Genomic DNA, 19566 nt, shown 5'->3' with positions numbered 1-19566 from the left:
TGATACATCAGAAAAGTTCAATGACATGAACCCTAACCTTAAGACTGAAGAACTTGGACTGTATTTTTTAAACCTGTTAAACTAGTACATCAATTAGCGGGAAGAAGGAGGAGGAGGAAGTTTTGAAACCATTACATGAAAGCCTGATTGTCAGGTGAGTTTAGAGGACGAGCTTCCTTCCAGATAATTTGTAAAAGTTTACATTTTTCTGAAAAGTAGACAACACGCTGCATCGCTACCAGAAATTGCCTGCTGGCTTTGGTAAGAGCTTGCAAGAACTGCACCAGGGAAGGGAAACAAGGCGTTAAAGGGATTTTTCTGGCGCGGATTGCACTGCGGCTGTAGGACATCCCTCTAAAGCCAATCTACTCATAGCACAACACCGCTGAGCGCATCTGCCTCTGCTAAAATAATCTTTTACCACCGCGGTGATTCACGAACTGAGTTTTGCCATATGTTTTGCTACTCACATATTTTTGGGAGAACGGAAGGGAAATTCATGGTTTCAGGGTAGGAGAGCTCTTCCTCTGTACCAGCTTGGAAATGCTGCTGGCCAGGCTCTCCGTGCCTGCTGTGTCTGGGCTTTCTTCACAAACGTGATCTAGGTTCAGGCAAGCAAAATGTTCACTGGCGAGGACGTGCCCGAACTGGTACGCACATTTGTAAACCTCAGAGCCCGATGTACTGATCGCCAGACCCGTGAGAGCAATTCTTAGCACTTAAACCAGTCAGAGGACAAGAAGCTTTAAAAACACTAGCTTTTTAGCCCCCAAACCACCTTTATGAAGCAAAATATGTTTTTGGAAGCCAGCAACTTGCATCGGCAGAAACTGGGAGCGATTCTGCCTGAGGTGGGGGCACAAACCTGAAGCCTCCTCTGTGCATCGCTGAGGTCTGTGTTCAATATCTATCCGTTTTTGATCAAGTTTGCCGTGGCCTCCTTAGTCTCTTGATTAAAACCTCATGTTGCCAGCAGTCCTCTCCTCCTCTCTCCTGAAACAGGAATTTGCAGAGCCATCAGAAGAAGAATTCCCACTGGTTTCCATCTGTCTGGGACCCAAAGCCTTGAAAAGGAAACCCTTTGTCATGGTCCATCGCCTGTCATTTCCAAGATCCCCTAGATTTATCTAGCTATACCTTTCATTCAGAGATCTGAAAGCATTTCAGATTTGGTGAAGAGATTTATCATCTACTGCGAAAACTGAAATGTGAGCTTGGTATTGTTGTTAAGCGACATGTGTGGAAAGCCAGGGAGCTGAGAAATTCCCATTCATCTTGTACTAGCTAACTCTATTTAGAAATAGGTATAACTAGCTATTCAGACTAATTATAAAGCTACATATAGAGAAATCTATATAGCATTTTATACATTTTTATGTGTTTTATTTTAAATTGTGGATTTTAAAGAAATCATCGTTATCAATTCTGATAGTTAAGTGGCTCTTTTGTAAATGTATTTGTTAGTACACTGTATAATTAGTAGCATCTCTCTGTAGAGCAAACTGACTTCTGTAGGTTTTCTATCACTTGTAAATCAAAGTTTGTTGTGATAAATATTCAAGTATGACAAAAATAATTTCCTAGCAGCTAATGTAAAGGCACATTAGGTCATGCCATAATAGTTGGACCAAGTCAGGTCTATCAATTTTATCTTAGTGTTTCTAGTGTTTAACCAAGAGCAGCTATTCAAACTTTCATTATCATTTTTTTAAGTTTCTATCTCTGATTCATTGCATTTCCTGAATATCTCTGTATGACAGAAAATTGAAGAGTAATTTTGCTTTCCTGAAAGAAATACAGACAAACACACTTTATTAAAGACACTCCTTTACTTTGGGATGTGCTACTCTGCCCAATCTCCTTGAAATACCCAGGCAGCATATTTTTAACAGCAGAAAAATCATTGTTAGAGATCAGTGTTGACTGCAAAACTTGATCTCGCATTTTATTTTTTAATGCTCTCTCCTTCCAAAAATTAGGTAATGAAGGGTAAGTAATGAATACGAGCTTACTTCTGTAGTTCTTCACATGCCAGTGGCTTCCAAGCCGATCCCAGCTGTAACTGCATACCTACTGCATAGGTGATCCGGACACTCTCCATAAAGAATTCCCACTTTGTCAGCATATTGTCCTGGCTCCATCAGAAAGTTTGGAGCGAATACAAGGCCAGCTCAAACGAAGCGCAGTGCTGGAGCTTTTCACAGCCGTGTGCTCTACGGGTGGAGAGGGCAGGTGAGGCATCTCTTCTGCTGGTTGGACCTGATGCCATTTTCTTTGCTCCTTAGGGCAGAAATTTCATACTCCGAGGGATACCCCTCTGACTGTAAATCACAGCTTTTCTCTTCTACCGAGCACCCATGTATTTTTCTGCCCAGCACATCTTCACAGGACAGCTTTACTTTGAGGTCTGCTTTTATAAGCTGTGAAAAATAGTGGTAAGGGTCAAGCAGAAATATCCCTCTTGGCTGTAGCAATGGTTTGCCTCAGTGTAACAAACTGGCTGGTTTTGCAGCTGATCACCTAGTTAGCGGCGTATCTCGGGTCCTGTTCGCTACTTTAGATCATACTCCGTATGTGCATAGATACCAAAATATAATCTGGTATATCTGCGGGAAGTTTGATACTACAGGAGCTCGAGCATTGTACATGGATTACCGATGGCATTGTCTATTACTGACAGCCTTGTCTGTGTAAATGATATTAGGCACTAACAGGGAAAAAATGTATGAAATGAAAAACTATGGTTATGCTCTTCATCTGTAAAGTAGTTTAAATAGTATCATTCCAGTCTGAATATGTAATTTGGCATTACAATCTCATAACAGGATTAGCCCATCACTCATAGACCCTGCAAGAATAATTTTGAAGGAAGTTATTTATATGGAGAAGCCAAGACACTTGTGCTTTTTACGGGCAGATAATGGAGACTGGAGAATGATTTATGCCAAATGGAAACAATTCCTCATAATTGCATGAAGTACTTAATATTCCATCTCCGCCTCCTTGAACAGGAAACTGTCTGGGTTTCAATTTATGGTTAATTTGTAATAATCATATATTAAATCTATCATGTGTTCGGTTGCACTCTGAAATACAATGAAGTCTTTTCCCCCGGGAGTCGTCTTCCAAACCCTCCCTAACCCCTCGCTGTCAGTAGCATCGCTTCCTTTCCTTACATCATGTGCCTCTCATCAATCAGCCTGTAACCAGGAGTCACACGTTTAATTTGGCTAATATTTGGAAACAAAATCTGTGCGTTCCCATCTCTAGCAGAACAAGAATTTCTGAATATACTACATGCATCCCAGGAGGGGAAAATACTCTCTCTTTGTGTTGCAAGCTGGGAAGTAGCAACAGGTATAGAGCAGGGCAGCAAGAGCTGATGTTCACAATATTCTCTGCCAGCAGGATTTCGTTATTGTATCAGAGCAGGAGAGGCTGGATGTGGAGCAGAAAGTGCTTGCGTGTGTCTCCGGGCTGCTGTGCGGAGTGACACCCACCGCCGAGCACAGCTGGGAGCTCCGGCTCTTTAAAGGCACAACTTACTTGAAGATCAGTTGGGATCTATTCTGCATCCAGCACTGGTGTCGAAGGAATTTGCCTGGAAATCGGTTTACATTACAGCGGCATGTTTGTTTTCTGAAGCTTAAGGATCTTGGCTTGAGCTCTGAATAAAAACCCACAAACTTTAATTTAGTGGGATGGCTTGAAATCGGGATTCTGCCCTCCAGCAGACCTTGACATTAACCAGCTTCCCCACCATCTCTTCTTGCCAGTATAATTACAACCTGAAATGCTGCCAGAGTACGTGTGCCCAAGAGGGCAAGGAACTGATTTTAGAGGCCGTAGGAATGTAAATAGTCAGAAATATCTAGTCAGAAATAGTCAGAAGAGCTGGAAACGCATGTCTTAGGTTCATCATTAGGAAACAAAAGCACAGGCTGGCAGCAAGGTCTGTGAGTTTCTCTTCATAATTTTCACAAGAAGTGGAGGAAGAAAGCAAAAAGCAAAGATTCTTTCAATTAGATGTGAAAATTAAAAGCCCCGGAAGCTCTGCTGAAGGAAACAAGTCTGCACTGACCCCAGGCTGACATAACAGGCTTCCTGCGCACTGAAACCCGGTGGATATTCGTGCAGGCTCTAAATAAGACTCTGTATGTTTAATTCCAAGCAAATGGAGTATAAGCATGGAGCCAAATCTTATGGAAAAATCCACCACAGATATTTTGCGAGAAATCAAGTTACCGCCAACCTACGGACGGAGCTGAACCCACTGCGCAATGGGGATGCCACAGTGAAAGAGTTAACGTGGGAGGGAGACGAGCAGGGATGTTTGCTGGGTGGAGGAGTTCAGCGGAAGGCTTGACCCAAAAGAAACGACTTATTCTTTATCCTCAGATCGAAGAAACCCAAAGCTCGAGCAAAGCCCAGTCAGGCTGCTCAAGTCTTCCCCCAGCACTCGCAGATTGCTACGGGTCTGGGGCACAGGACCACGCTGCAGGGGGCACAGGCGGGGTGCAGGACAGCGGTTGCGTTTTTCCCTTTTCCTCTAACGGCTGCTGATAACATCCTAATCGGATGGCCGTGATGCGTGGAAGTCAACTAAACCTGTATAAACCATCCACAGAGACTGAGGGATTTTTTTTTGTTAAGTTTGGGAAGAAAAAGGGCAGTTCTGTATAAATGTGTATTTACGAATGAACCTTGTAGAACCCAGGGCAAAATGACCAGAGTGTTTCAACCCACTGCAAAGAGTAAATATGCCAAGTCTCTCCTACACCTTGATTTTTCTGGGTCAAAGAAATAGTAAAGGTCATTTCTGAACATTCATCAGAAAAGCTAGTTACAGAGAATGTACTTGCTCACAGCCAGATAAGCGATTGGCTTTATCAACGAATTGTCTGTGAGCCCGAAGATACCAAAAATGTCTGTATTATTTATAATCCCCCTGTGGGATCGAACTAGGATGAGAAATACTTTTCTCCCATCTTTTGATTCTTTCCCAGAAAGACACTTTCCAGACATTTAAGCAGTTTTGAGGATGACAGCTAGCTGCAATCCAGGAGTTTCTGCTAATTTTGAAGCACTGCCTGTTCTTAGAAAATATCTGAAGGAACTGGCTGTTTAAAACCCAGTAAATCTTCTTGCTTTGTCTTGGATTAACAAAATACCTGGAAAATAGCTTTGCAAACATCATTGTGCTCCCAGGCACACTCTGTCTGCACAGCAGACCGCTGCCTCTCGGCTTCCTAAAGCTTTCTCCGGGCTATTTTGTCAGCACAAACTCTCCTGCAGCCCAGCAGTGGGATGGGGCTTGGTGCAGGATGAGCATTTTATATTGACATTGCACAGGAATTAGCAAGAGCAAGTATGTCAGTAAGAGTCTTATGAAAAGAGCATGAGAGGTGTAGCTGAATTAAAGAGCTCCATTACCGAGTACACGCACGTTGCAATTATATTCGCCAGGAATCTAGGGGAACGCTTCCCTTCAAGCACAGAACTACTGGAAGAGAATGGCTTGCAATAGGAGTCTGAGCATCAGGAATAAAACACCCGTGTTTCCTGCGGCCAGGAGTCTCGCATCTTTATTTTATTCCATCTAGCAACTCCTTTCCCCACCTCCCCAGAGACAGGCGAGTGACGCATTTGCAATATTGATGACATGGGGCATCATTTGTAATGGCTGAATCCAGTAGGAATCCATCATTATTACTAATAATGTGGCTCAGCCCTACACCCATGGTCCTTTTCTCATCCCTCCCTTTGCTGTTGCCCTGGTGACTTTTCCAGCCGTGGCCGATCCAGGCTACATCCATCTGTTAACGCTATTTCGAAAGACAGCCTCTCAGCTATGGTTGTTCCTGGGAAGGGAAAAGCCGAACATGAGTCAGAAATACAGCTGTTGTCAGCAGGCAGTAGTCAAGACGAATGAAAACTTAACTTTTCCCGTATGCTCTCCCATTCTTTCCAGTTTCCCCATCTCCTGTCCTTTGCATTGATCCACCCTTTCATCCCGCTGCTGTGTTGAAGATGGTGCCTATGGTCAGCAGAGCGCCGGTCTCTCTGAGTTTGCATAATGGATGTTGACAGTGAACTGAACACTAAAGGGAGAGATTTAGCCCACAGCCACGGCCTGAGCTGGAAGTTTAATGGTTCAAAGACATCAAGACGGCCTCTGCGCAAGGGGAGCATCTGGAAGAAATAATAATCAGAGGCTTATGCAGCTGGTTAGTGCAACAGCACTGGCTGGCACGTTCGGAGCAGGTTGGACAGTACACGTGCAGTAGCGTAATGTTAAAATTGCCCTCTTGTTTTGGACTGCTCTTGTAGATGTTAAAGGAGAAGCTTACTGGCCAAAGTGCCTCCTAAGCTGCTCGGAAACCTGCTGCTGGGCTTTAGCTCCTCGTGAGGATTTAATAGTAAATCTTGGAATCAGAGTCAATCCTATTATTTTGTTTATTTATGTTTTTTCAAAACATATGCAGAAGCGGTTGCTAGAACAAAAGGCAGTAGTAATAAATGATGAAAACTGAATTATATAGGCATGCATATGTAGCTAATCATGTAATACATTGGTTTTGTATTAATGTATACAATATTATAGGCCAGTACATCTATACTTATGTATAGCATGTATCTACGTACACACATACATCAACTTACATATGGTTTCTATATGCAAACCATAACTGTGTTGTGTATCTAACCCTAGTTCTTGTAAGGCTGGTCCAGGCAGAGAGCAGACAGCAAAGGGACGCAGGAAAACGAGGGCTCTGTGTAAGCTCTGTATCTCTTGGGCTCGGCCTCTGCAAAATAAAACTCCTGAGGTTTCCTGGTGCCACATCCAGTCTTGTCTTGCTCATCGCTTCTCCAGCCGAAGGGCTGTCCTGGGAGTCAAGAGGCTGTCCGCGTCCCCAGCGCTCCATCCAGATGGGGCAGGAGGAGCCCGGGTAGAACGATGCTAACTCTTAGACTTGTTGGAGTGTCCGTGCCAATAAGTCCTCTGCTGTTTGCTTTCCCCTAAGAATACAGTCACCCCGGTGCAGCTTTCAGCTTATATTCAGGATGAATTAATATTTTTCTTCTTTTCTCCAACCACTAAATTTTGAGTGGTGCTTCCCATGTGCCGCTGGCTGACCTGCAGCCTGGTGGGGCATCCCGATTTTTGCAGACTGCGTTTCCAGTGCTGCCACGTGGGAGGTTTGCTGGTGCACATGGCGTTCCTCTCCCATAGCTGTGGATTGACGTTGGGAAGCATGTTACCAGCTGTGCGGTGGGAATCGGGGGCTGTATCCTCAGCTAGCGCACGTTAGCCGAGCTCCCTTCGCGTTTACGAAGTGATGCTATTTTACACCGGCAGAATATCCACGTCGTTAAAGCTAAATACCAGTGGAAGTTGTTTGATTTGATCCTACAGGCATTGTCTCGCTGTTGATAGCTGTGATCATGGGCTGCAGATTGCCGTTATTCCTTTCTTGTGGGGAAATCGTGTTTCCAATAAGGAAGCCTCATTGATCCTTGCTCTGACACGGCACATCAGCTGGGTCGTATCCTGCCCCGTGGACTGTCGCTCAGCCCCACTGCCTGAGCATAGGAAAACATCTGAGGGCGTTGCACTGTATTTATTTTCCCCAGCTTTTTTGCAGATGCACCCAACCCAAAATGTGATCTCAATTATTTTTGTCATCATCAATGACAGTTGTGATTCATCATCTAGTTTTATTTTCTTGCACATAATAACTTCTGTGGAGCAGAAATATACTTCAGCTGCACATCTGTCAGCAAACCATGGTTCCTTATCCAAGTAAACAAAATAACTTCATTTATTCTTCCTAACAAAGACATTTTCTAAAATGTGCTGTAAATATTTAGAATTGTGTTGCTGTGTGATCTTTATACAACTCCCAAATATTTCTGTCACTATGATCTATACTAGAGAACTGGATTGAAATACAAGCTGCATGTGCTATTAAAGGAGCAAATAATAGCATCAAAGCCCTTCGTGGATGTACAGGGTAATTGCTCTTAGCACACTTTAGAAGTCAAACTATTGTCGCTTCACTATAATTGCCTTATATGTACTCAGATAAATAAAAACCATTTTCACGCAGAAAAGAAATGATCTGAAAAGCCCAGTGTGTTGCCTGGGCTGTTTTATACGAGTTGAGTTCATGAAGGCCTGGCTGGCCAAGTTGACATTTTTTTCAGCTAACGCCACGTCCTTTCCCTGTGTGTGCTGAGGTCTCGGGACAGGCACAGCCAAGTCCGAGCAGCTTTTCTCTCTTCTAGCACGTTTTTGGGACGGTACGTGGCACGGTTCTGCTCCAGCACATCATACAGTGCTCAAGCCACAGTCCGTGTCCTCACCCACGTGGCTTGGAAGATTTAATATGGGGGGACTGGGGAAAAAAAAACCACCACACAGTAATTGGATTTAAACATAATATTGTAACAAGAAAGACTAAAGAAAAAATATTCAAACACATGAAACACTACGCTTGGGTACAAACACAAATGTCATCTGTCTGTGACCTCTGCATAAATGGCAACAGCATCTCTGCTGTTACAGATCATGAAACTTTTTGGCTACTATAAAGTACCCAGTTCGGATACAGGCTTTTGTTACATCCTTTGATTTATATTCTGTTCACTGATGCCTGGCCCTTTACTTGTGGTTATTTGTATATTCTGGGAACACCAGCACCACATTACAACAATAAGTAACGTAACACAGTTATTTTTCATTTCTCCTTTCTTTAAATTTGCCACTTAAAATCACCATGCTGCTCAACAGACATAGATTATTTAAATCATCAGTTGTCCGTCAGCTTCATTCCAAATTCCTGTAAAATATAGACAGTCATCAGGAGCTATATTCTTACAGTACCCTCTTTTTCCATATTACAATAAAAAAATACATTTGATAAAATAATAACTTCCCTCCCTCACATTGTTTAAAACCCAACTCTTACAGCCCAGCAGATCTGAGATGAGGCTGACTTCAAAGGCTCCCACCGTCTGAACCGAAACGTAAAATACAGCCAAAGAGCAAAAATAATGACAACTAAACTGGAGGTTACAAATTTATGCACCATTAGCTTGACAGTTTCTCTTTAAATAAAGTGTTGTGGCTTGAATAATTTGGAGGAAAGTCAATAACAGGGCACCAGCAAGAAGTAAATGCTGGGTCTGTGTTAGAGCGGTAGCAGCGGGATCCCGCGTGGGTTATACCGGGGCGATGCCACTGGCACCCCAGGGACGTTAATTTGACATCCTGCAAATGAGCAGAGGAGCAAAAACCGAAAACCAAGCTGTGCTGCTGCATCCCACCCATCTGCCCCTCAGGGCAGGGTTTGCCCTGCAGCATACTAGGGGTTGTGTCCAACCTAAGGATTTTTTTTCATGTGCACAAGTGACTGCTAGTGTTGCCTGAGTTTAAATTTTGTCCTAACTGAAATTAATTGTGGAGTTAAACAGCAGAGTGTGACTTCCTGGATGGGGTTTATGGGATATTTTTTTTACTACAGTTGGCAAAGTCAACCGACCAAATTATTTTCCAGTGGAAATTAGATTTTTGCTTGTGTAAGCAATTCAGCAAAACCTGTTTTCTACCCTTTGGTAATTCTTAATTTTTAAAAGCAAAATCCAAATTTGGTTTTGAATTTCAATTAAAATGGGAAGGTTTTGTTTGGGAAACACTGCCCCGATCTCCCGATCTCTCCTGGGAGCTGGAACTGCCGTCTTTCCCATGTCCATCCTTCTGGTTTGTTCTCCCCCAGCCCGCACTGGTGGCTTTTCAGAGAGGAGACACCGGGGTACCTGGCAGCAGATGCAGTCTGAGCACAAAGCCCAGCACAAAATAAAGCGAGAATAGGGGTGATGGTGAACGTCAGCCCTTTAAAGGTGATTTACTGGTGCTCTGGGTGTACAGAAGATGAATGAGCCTTTGCAAACGGCAGTGGGGCGTGGGGACAAGTTAGGACCAGGCTGGTTTTTGACAGAGATGGAAGCGTCAGATGGCGCAAGTCTGAAGGGAACACGCAGAAGACCCTGCATCCACTTTGAAGCAGGCAGAGAAGTTAATGGCAAGCACGATAAGAAAATCCAAGGGGAAAATCTTTCTTCTCACACCAGAAAAGTGTTCAGTTTTGGATGTAAGGGTGGGTTGATGATAAGAATAAAGTATTAAATGGCTTCTCGTTAAATGAGCGCTAAACTAGGTAGTGAATGAGTCAATGGTATTTTGAGGAGAAAATATAAATTATAATGTCACATAAAGTAAGTGCCATAATAGCTACTTCCAGCAGGGCTCAGCTGAGATTGCATGCAGCCTCGGTTCTGGCATTTCCTTCGTTTTGAGTGTTTATTTTTACAGTCTTAGTTTAATATATGTTGCATGTATCTGGGATGTGCATACATTCATGTGTGCACAGGCATGAACTATGTATGGATTCATTGATGTATAGATCAATTAGCTTTTTCATAGTGTTTATGTTCTAGAAATTGGCCCAGTAATCACTATGCCAAGGAGGGGAGTGAGTCAGTATGACTGGCTGTTCTCCTTCTCCACTTTTTTTCTTTTCTGTTGAGTAAAAAAAAAGATAGTGTACACCTATTGATACCTATTGATCATCTTTAATAGATGTCTGTCTCACCTGCTCTTAAATACCCATGATGGGATCCACAAGCTCCACATTATCTACTACCGTATTTCAATTGTATTATATTTACTATGTTTTTTCTACATATCTAACGTAAACCCCTCTTGCTGTGAATTGAACTGATTTATTCTAGTTTTATTCTTAGCGGACATGGAAAACAGTTGATAATGGTCTTATGTAAAATAACCTATGAGGATTGTTACTGCCTTTTACCTGTCTTCAGTTTTTTGTACGAAGCGAAGTCAATACTTCCCAACTTCCCTCATACATCCTATTTTAGAAATCTATTGTCATTTCTCTGAACCTTTTTCCAGTTGTCTATTGTGTGGGTGCAGAATAACTATATCAATACAGATACGACATTCCTCCTAATACTTGGCAGGCCAAGCTCTTCCCTAAATATTACAGCAATAGTCTGCTCACGCTTCGCTCAAAAGCAGGACTAATGAGCAGTTGATCTCTGTTGCAAAGCTCCCTCCTCTTCTGCCAAGATACTCATAGTTGCTTCTGGTCTCTTCATCTGGCATTTGCTTTTGGGTAATTCTTTGCATATCAGAAGCAGCCCAGCAGAGGGGGTGCAGATCTCCTTTTTAAAATAGGGTTAAGAGATTATTTGCATTGCAACGCGTTAATGGCTTTTTATTCTTGCACCACCAAAGTTTCACTTTATAAAATAATGCTGGAGCTATATACATGACCAGATGGTTGCTGTCACCCAAGCGAACGTTGATTGAAATATTTGCTTTGCTGATACTTGGAAACAGTCAGAGGAGCAGAGGTCTCGCATCAATGTTTAATCAGTGCTTAATGGGGCAATATTCTCTTTGACCTCTGATAGTGCTGCTTGAGCAAGAATTGCAAAATTCAGCCTTTGGAGTACAGCCTAGTGACAGGGCAGGTTCTTATTACGTGTCAAAGACATGCAATTTATAAAGCAAGCTGAGAGCAGAGGTGAGCCTGAGGGACAGAAAGAGATTTTGAACTTTTCCCAGAGGCCAGGAAGCAATTTGAGGTTTTGGATACATTCCTCCCGGAGAAATACTTGCAGCAATAGAGTCCAGGCTCTCAACTGAAAACAAGGAACTACTGGAAAGAGTGCTCAGGGTTGTTTTTTCCACACATATGCAGTGATGGTGAGCCTGGCAGAAAATGGTATTGTATTAATTATCAAGGGAAATATCCCCCAAACTGAAAAAGAAAATGTTTAGTAGAGTCAAATCAGTTACTACTAGAATATCACAAAACATAAACCACCTGGATTGTTCTCTGAATATAGTGGCACACGTCAGTGAAACTATCTGCTGGTGCAAATGAAAAGAGACTTTGGGTCATCAGATAGAATAAACCTGGAGTTTGCCTACACTGACAGACCCCCTTAAGTCCTTGAGATGCTTCCTGGTTAAGTGTGCAGGCTGTAAGCTAAATTAACAGTGGGATACATGTGAAATTTGTCTGTTCCTCTTAACGGAGAGTTAGGATAACAAGTGGCCTGGCTGGACAGCTTCTCGAGCTGATGGTTTGGGAAAGGCAAACGCGCTGTAGCATGGAACACTCGGCTATAAACTATGGCAAGACCCATTTGAGCATTGCAGCTTGAGTCTTTCCTCGTCGGTGTGGTACCTCGGCAGGGCTGGAGCAGCTGGAGGTTGGGAAGTCGGGTCCGGATCTTCCCTTCCACGTGCAGTCAAGCATCAAGAAGCTGAAGACTTCTTCTGCAGGGACCCAGTTAAACACAGGGAAACACTTCACCAGGCAGTGAAAGTTTTCACCTCCCTGGTTTTGAAGCTGCATTCCTCTGAATGGAGATAGATGATTTAAAATAAACAACAACTTGTCCCACCTTTGGCATTGAACAAAAGGGGATTTAGCGTAAACGAAGAAGCGAGTCCTCAGGACAGGCCAGAACATGCTGCCCACACCCCCGTCCTCGCCTGCCCCGGGAGAGCTCAAAAGCAGCTGGGAAACCGAATGCAGTTTGCAGCATGGATGCTTTATCTTCTCTTACACCCAAATGATGGAAACGCACCTCTCAACATCTTTTCCATAGCAAGGCAGCTGCTATTGTGCAAATACAGTTCTCCCCAGGCACCCTGCAGGATGATTCCTGAGCCTTTCTCACCTCTGAACTCACCACATCGTTGGCCTCCATCTTACACAGAGAACCTCAACAATCCAACCAGTTTGATCTACCGTTGCCGTACCTTTGCTTCGCCCTGACACAAGCCGCCGCAACATGCGTTGCAAGGGTGGTTTGCGTCCCTGGCAGAGAAAGGAGGAGTGTATTTGTGTTTGATATTTGTATCTGATAAAGGTGGACTTTTTGCTCATTATTTATAATGAATTCCCATGAGATGGGAATTGCAAGCTTTCTGCCAGTTAGTAATAACATTTTGTACTTTTATGGCAGCTCTCTCCTGAAGATCTTAAAGTATTTTTAAAACATTAGCTAATTACATGTGACACACACCTGTCAGATAGGTAGATGAAGGGATAAAGCAGCAGCAAACTTCCCCCGGCGCTGGAACAGAGCCACATTTTGGCTGGCGCGCGACTGCTGCTGCCAGCCGGCGAAACGGCAGCTCGGGGAAGGGAATGGAGCAGAGTGTCTAACACGATGGGAAATGTAAATTCCTGAAGATGGAGTTTATGAGGGCTGCATGGGATTACCCCTGTTGTGATTTATCAGGTGGTCTCTGGAGTGTGGCTTCGTGACATCTTCAAAGTCATATTTGCCACGCTATTTTTTTTTCCCCCCAACCAAAAGATGAAACTAAAGAGACGGCAGTGTGGCATCTCCCAACCCCAGAGGAGGGCTCACAGCTTCAGCTTGCTTTCATAAGGAAAACTGTTGTTTTTACAGTGCTTTGCACAGAAGAGCTGACTCCGCTCATCCCACTGCATAGCTGAGAGAGGTGAGCTCGACGGGTGCCTGAGAGCCCGGGGACGGTCCCCGCTGCCGGGACAGCTGCTTTTGCTGAGCTCCAGTTCGGAAACCTCCACCAGACCTTTCCTCGTTGCATTAGAACGACCCTGAATATCATGGAGCATGTGGCACTTAGGGACATGGTTTAGTGGTGGACTTGGCAGCGTTAGGTTTACAGTTGGACTCCATGATCTTAAAGGTCTTTTCCAGCCGAAATGATTCTATGGTTCATGATGCCCAATTCAGCTTCAGGCCCTTTGCCATACTAATACGGATTGACTTTGCTTTTCAAAGACACTTCTTAAAGAAGGTGTTGCCCCAGCTTACAAAACCCCAAATAAGCAGTTTGTAGCTCTCTGTAATAAGACGGTCTGAAATATAGAACACCAAACATAGCGAAAACAAAACAGAAATAAAATCCGTATGCCTCACCCATAATCATAAACTGTACCAAAACCCACCCCAACCACTGCTCTGCCCCAGCATTTGGTTTCCCTCCACACACAGGCTTTGATTTGACTTCCCCGCAGTACCCCACACCCCCACATACCAGCTCTGCGCTGCGGTTGCCTTGTGGCGGTGTGTAATTTTTTATTTGTCCTGCGATTTGTTGCTTGGACCATAGAAACACAGGAACGGGGGACCGGGAGGCTCAGAGCAGCCAAGCCCCTGGTTTTGTAAGGCACAACATCATCCAGCTGCTGTTCTGCGCCGAGCGAGCGGGGTTTTCTCCCAGTCGTCTTCCTTTTGGGTCGATGTTCCAAAATACCATGTGCTGGTGGCTAGAGATGGTCTGACCTCCTGCCCAAATGTCTTTGGTCAGGTTTTGCCCATATGTTCTTTGTGCCAGCGTTGTTCCCGAACACAAATAGCTCTTCTCTTCTGCTCCTGCTCCTTTCCTTGGGTGTCACCTTCCGGATGCTCTTCCTATTTTTATCTGTTGACCTCGTGCAAGTTAGAGCTGAGTATTTTCAATGCACTTACAGCACCTGCTCATGATGTTTTAGAAACTTCTAGGCTTTTTTGGAGGGGCCCTGGCATTATGCCCCCCCATGAAGCACGCCTGCAGCTTTGCTGTCTTCATGTGGTCGCATCTGTGTCCAGAGCTCTGACAGGGATGGTTACATGCACTGTCCTATAGCAACACTTCTCCAAGCAGTATTCAATTTATTTCCATCGTAGCAAGTAGCAAGCGATAGGACTAGAGGAAATAATGGTCTCAAGTTGCACCAGGAGTGGTTTAGATTGGATATTAAGAAAAATTTCTTCACCGAAAGGGCTATCAAGCATTGGAACAGGCTGCCCAGGGAAGTGGTTGAGTCACCATCCCTGGACGTATTTAAAAGACGTGTAGATGTGGTGCTTAAGGACATGGGTTAGTGGTGGGCTTGGCAGTGCTAGGTTAATGGTTGGACTCCATGATCTTAAAGGTCTTTTCCAACCTATAATGATTCTATGATTCTGTGATTACAAGGATGACTTCGGGGAGTCATGAAACCTTATCTGGGTCAACAAAACCCAGATAGCTGGTTCTGTGGACAGTGGTTGCAGCGAGCACTGCAGAGAGCCCAGTGGCAGGTTCTTGCTATGGATGCTGCCACTCGCCCAGCCCAAACTCTACCTTTCAGCCTGGGAAGCGTATCCAAGACAGCCTTGTTTTATAGAAAACCCATAGTGTATGTGTATCAGGTTTAGGGGGGTTGATTGAGCTGGATTGTTTTCATCCAGGGAAGTAAAAGCATCCTGGATTTGTTAGATCTCGATGAGTTTGCTTCAAACGCCAAGCCACTTTTAAAAAAATAAAAATAGCTAATTTATTCCAGTGGAGCAAAGGGTTAAAGCCTTGATTACAAGATCAGAAATGACATTAAGAATAAATCACAGAAACTAAAAAAAAAAAAAGAAAATTCCAAGGCATTTTGCAATCGTCCCTTGTTCTAGCTGTCACGCAGGGTTTCCCTGCAGCCATCTGCAGCGAGGAGCGAGGCAGAGCACATCCTCTCCCCTGGATTTCTTTGAAGCCTGGCTCAGCCCCTGGGCAGAACTGCGGGCTCAGCACCACGGCTCAGCACCGCAGCCCCTGCGTGCTCCCACGGGATGGCCCCGGGAAGGCCAGGCTGGCTGCTCGCAGGGTCCCCAGGGCCAGCACAACCCCGCTCCTCTTCTTCCAGGCAGAGTCACCTCTGCCAGCTGCCTGTAGCTTCCCTCCTCCTCCTTCTTCCTGACTGCCTGTATAATTCGGTATACTCCCAAGCTCTGGTTCAGTGCCTTTTTTGCAGAGGCAGTGTGTAGCAGACGGGTAGGATTGCCTGTTGCCGTCGGCTTGGGAGCCCCAAGTCCATCCCCATCCCTAATCCCTGCTCAGCTCGTGGCCTTTGACTTGCTTGGTCCCACGGCTCTGTTTGCTCCGAGATGCCAAAATATTCCTAACCAGTCTACTCCAGTCAAACCAGATGAGCCAGAAACATGTGGAAACCTCTGGTACCTGCTGCGGCGGAGGCTCGGCCAGCCTGACCCCATCGTGGTGGTCAGTAGGATGCCCCAGCACTGCGGTGGCTCCCGGGGCGGGGGGGGCTTTGAAGCTGCCAAAGCTCAAAACGCGGTCTTCATTTTAATTAAATTATAGCAACTTCTGTGCTACATACCTTCAAATGTTGTGTCTTTACTAATGTCTTTGAAAATTCATTTTCGCCCCGGTGTCAGAGCTGCTGACCTCCCCTACCATATTGCCTCCAGATGTCCAGGAGGGAGCAGGGCAAGCGATCCCCGCAAGCTCCTCACCCCCCTGCTCGGCTGGCAAAGCCGCTCGCCCCTCTAATATTGTATTTTTAGTTTAAATGAGCATCATCCGTCAGAAAGGTGGTCCCACCACCTCCATCCCTGGCTGCTCTTTCCCTTTTCCATCTCCTCTGAACCATCTTGGGGAACCGATCAGGGTTTAAATCACTTTTTTATTTCCCCAGCCGTTTAAGTTTAACTCGGATGGGTTGTTTTACGTTGGACCTGGATCACTGAGAAGAGCTCTGCAGCCACGGCTCATGGTGGGGTGGCCATGGCAGGGACCTGCAGGGTAGGCAGGAGGTGCGTGGACCGATGTCCTCCAGGCTGATGGCCTTTAGAGCTGCATAAAGCAGGAGAAACATTGGCTGCAGGGCCAAAAGCTTTAAAAAAAGTGAAATAACTGAAACCCCGCAGGTGAAAGAGCCCTGTGCCCGCTCCCACCCTGCATCATGCAGCATCCCGGCTCTCCTCGCCACATCCCAGGCAGGAGAATTTTGCCAACATGAGGCTTTTCCATGGGGTCTTTATCTGCATCGATGTTCCAGGCTGCTTTTTTATTTGCTCCAGATGGGCTACAATAGTTTCCTATCTTCCTTCTTTGGTCTTTTTATCTTTTATTTCAATCCAAACAATTTCTGTGCTTCTTGCCAAACTATATATTGTATCACATTCTTTCCTTCTTCAGACACAATATCCTCCTTGACCGAGGCTGGCATGTTTCCACCTGCCCTGTTGTGTCTATTCCTTCTACAAACTCTTATTTCAACATTAAAAGCAGAACCAGACGGATGTGATATCCTGTTGTCTGTCATCCCAGTTATATAAAGTGCCTCTTCGACATCAGGGGGACAAATTCCCATCCCCTAAACCTCTGCAGCCACTCGGGAGGGCTGGACTGAGACCATCACTTTAATACAAATTTTGGTACATACTTTTGTTACGCATTGCTTTTAAGGGAATCGTCTGTTTGCATGTACAGCCAACCTCTCTTCCAGGTTGACTCCTGCAGTTGCATACCACTGCGTGTGCCAAAAAGTACATTTTAAATATCTAAATTGTTTCTGCTTAGCAAGTCAGGACAGCATTTAATTGTGCAGATACACCTCTGTCTCCCAACGCCGTCTACTTTAGACCAAAAGTTATTTTTATTATTTGCTCCAATTTCTCATCTTCAATGGCTAGAAAAAAAATTTCTGAAGACCCTTTTGAGTGTTTCTATGCACGTTCTCAGTATTTCCAATGTCTTCTCTGCATATGTTAGTCTTCTGAGGCAAAGCTAGGGATAGCTTGCGTATAGGAACAAATGAAAGCTACTCCTGCTGATGAAGAGTATTCAGGGTGCTGATGGTACTGTCTTATTGTCATTTCTCAGCAGATCCGAATGCCAGGCAAAGGTCCCGTATAACCACGGTTGCTTAATTTAACAGATTATGCTGGATTTGCTCTCAACACTTCTATTTTCTGTTATTTTTTTAATATTTATTTTATATGGACAATCCAAAAGAGAACTGAAAAGTAAGCAGATTATTCTAGTATCTCCAACAAAAAAAAAGAGAGAACCTGCTCTACTGATACGTTCAAACTAATTTGAGTAATAAGTCAAAACTAATTCAAGCAAATCATAATACTGGGGTAATTAACTACAATTTCAAAGTGAGTGCAAAGGTACCTTTGAGTAGTTAATCTGGTCCACAGGCTTGTGAGGGGTTTTTTGAGATTAATGATGTGCAAGCAGGAAGAACCCGGTTTGACTCTTGATATGTATGAATATTAATGAGTTTGCACTGGCATAATTCGGACAGTTTAAAATAAATTTGATATCACTGTGGCAAATCCTTAATACAGAGCTAGTTACACTAGGTGAAGATGCATTTAAACCCTCCTTTTTTGGTATAATTATCAAAAATATATTTACTTTGTACAAGCTAAAATTTTCTTCCATAGAAGTGCTTTTTTAACCTGGATTAATTTGGGTCTGTTTGTAGTTAAGGAAAATATTTTAGTGCTGATATCTGAGCAGCTTTGACTCGATGTTCTATTTTAATAGATACTCCTCCTGTACGAGAAACACAATTTAAATTTGCTTAATTGCTAAATAATACATAAGAGAAGTGAAAGAATTAATGCCTTTATAGACTCAGACCCAAACAAGTGCCAGCTAAAAGATGGACTGTTATCTGTGGCTTTGCTCTGATGTATCTGAGGCTGTTGTATCCATGGCCCCATCTTAATTTGTCATTCACAGTGGAAAGAAACTAAAGGCTCTGCTGGGAGATCTTTTCATTGCTGCTGTTAAAAAAGGCCATTTTCTTTGCAAGCCATTTGTCTCTGCCTTGTTTATAACAGCAGGAGGTATGGCTGCAGATGTCTATCATATTTTAAAGAGCCATTGGTGATAAGATGATCAAAAGAATGCAGACTGCTTGCAACAACTTGAGTCCAACAAGCTGTATATATCCAGCACAACTAATGGATTATTCTACTTTTCTCTCATTTGAAATATACAGACATTTCCAATAAGACGGTCAGGTACGAACACATTCTGCAGAATATATACAGTGGCTGTGCAGTGTTGTTGAGTGGATAATTAACCTATAAGGGTACCAGAAGCATTCTATAAATGATGAGTATTCCTCTATCTTTGATGAATCATTAGCAGTGAATTTGCAAGAGGCTTTGTGGAAAGTCCCCACCAATTTTCACAAGGCAGTAACACTCATTTCCTATTAATTTGTTAGTAGGTAGAGGTAGGCACCTGGAAACTGCCCACTCTGTAATGACTCATACTAAAGCAATCACATGCGTTAGGCATTTCATTTTGATTAGGGTAAAGATCATCTCCATCAATGCATGGAGAGTGCTGCATTATTTAGCATTCATCAAACATTCACAGCATGAAATAAAGTAGTTTTTCAAGCGGGGATTGAGACAAACCCACAACTGATCTAGACTTCCCGGCTGCCGTAAGGCAACTCAACATCTACAAAATGGACCCTCTGGACTGCAAAATGCAGAGTCTTGCCACTTGCATTAAAGAGGATGCTCTCCTGATTGCTGGCCACACTGAGCCTATGTATACATACGGGTTCCTTGCCGGGAGGGCTAACGGTGCCTGTACACGCTAGCCAAATCACTGTAATATTTCCTGTGGAGTTGTGATCTCATTAGTACATAGCTATCGTTGTACCACATTCCTTTGGA

The sequence above is a fragment of the Haliaeetus albicilla genome, chromosome 8 (genome assembly GCF_947461875.1).
Source record: "Haliaeetus albicilla chromosome 8, bHalAlb1.1, whole genome shotgun sequence".
NCBI classification, from domain to species: domain Eukaryota; kingdom Metazoa; phylum Chordata; class Aves; order Accipitriformes; family Accipitridae; genus Haliaeetus; species Haliaeetus albicilla.
Note: the sequence above shows the minus strand (reverse complement) of the source record.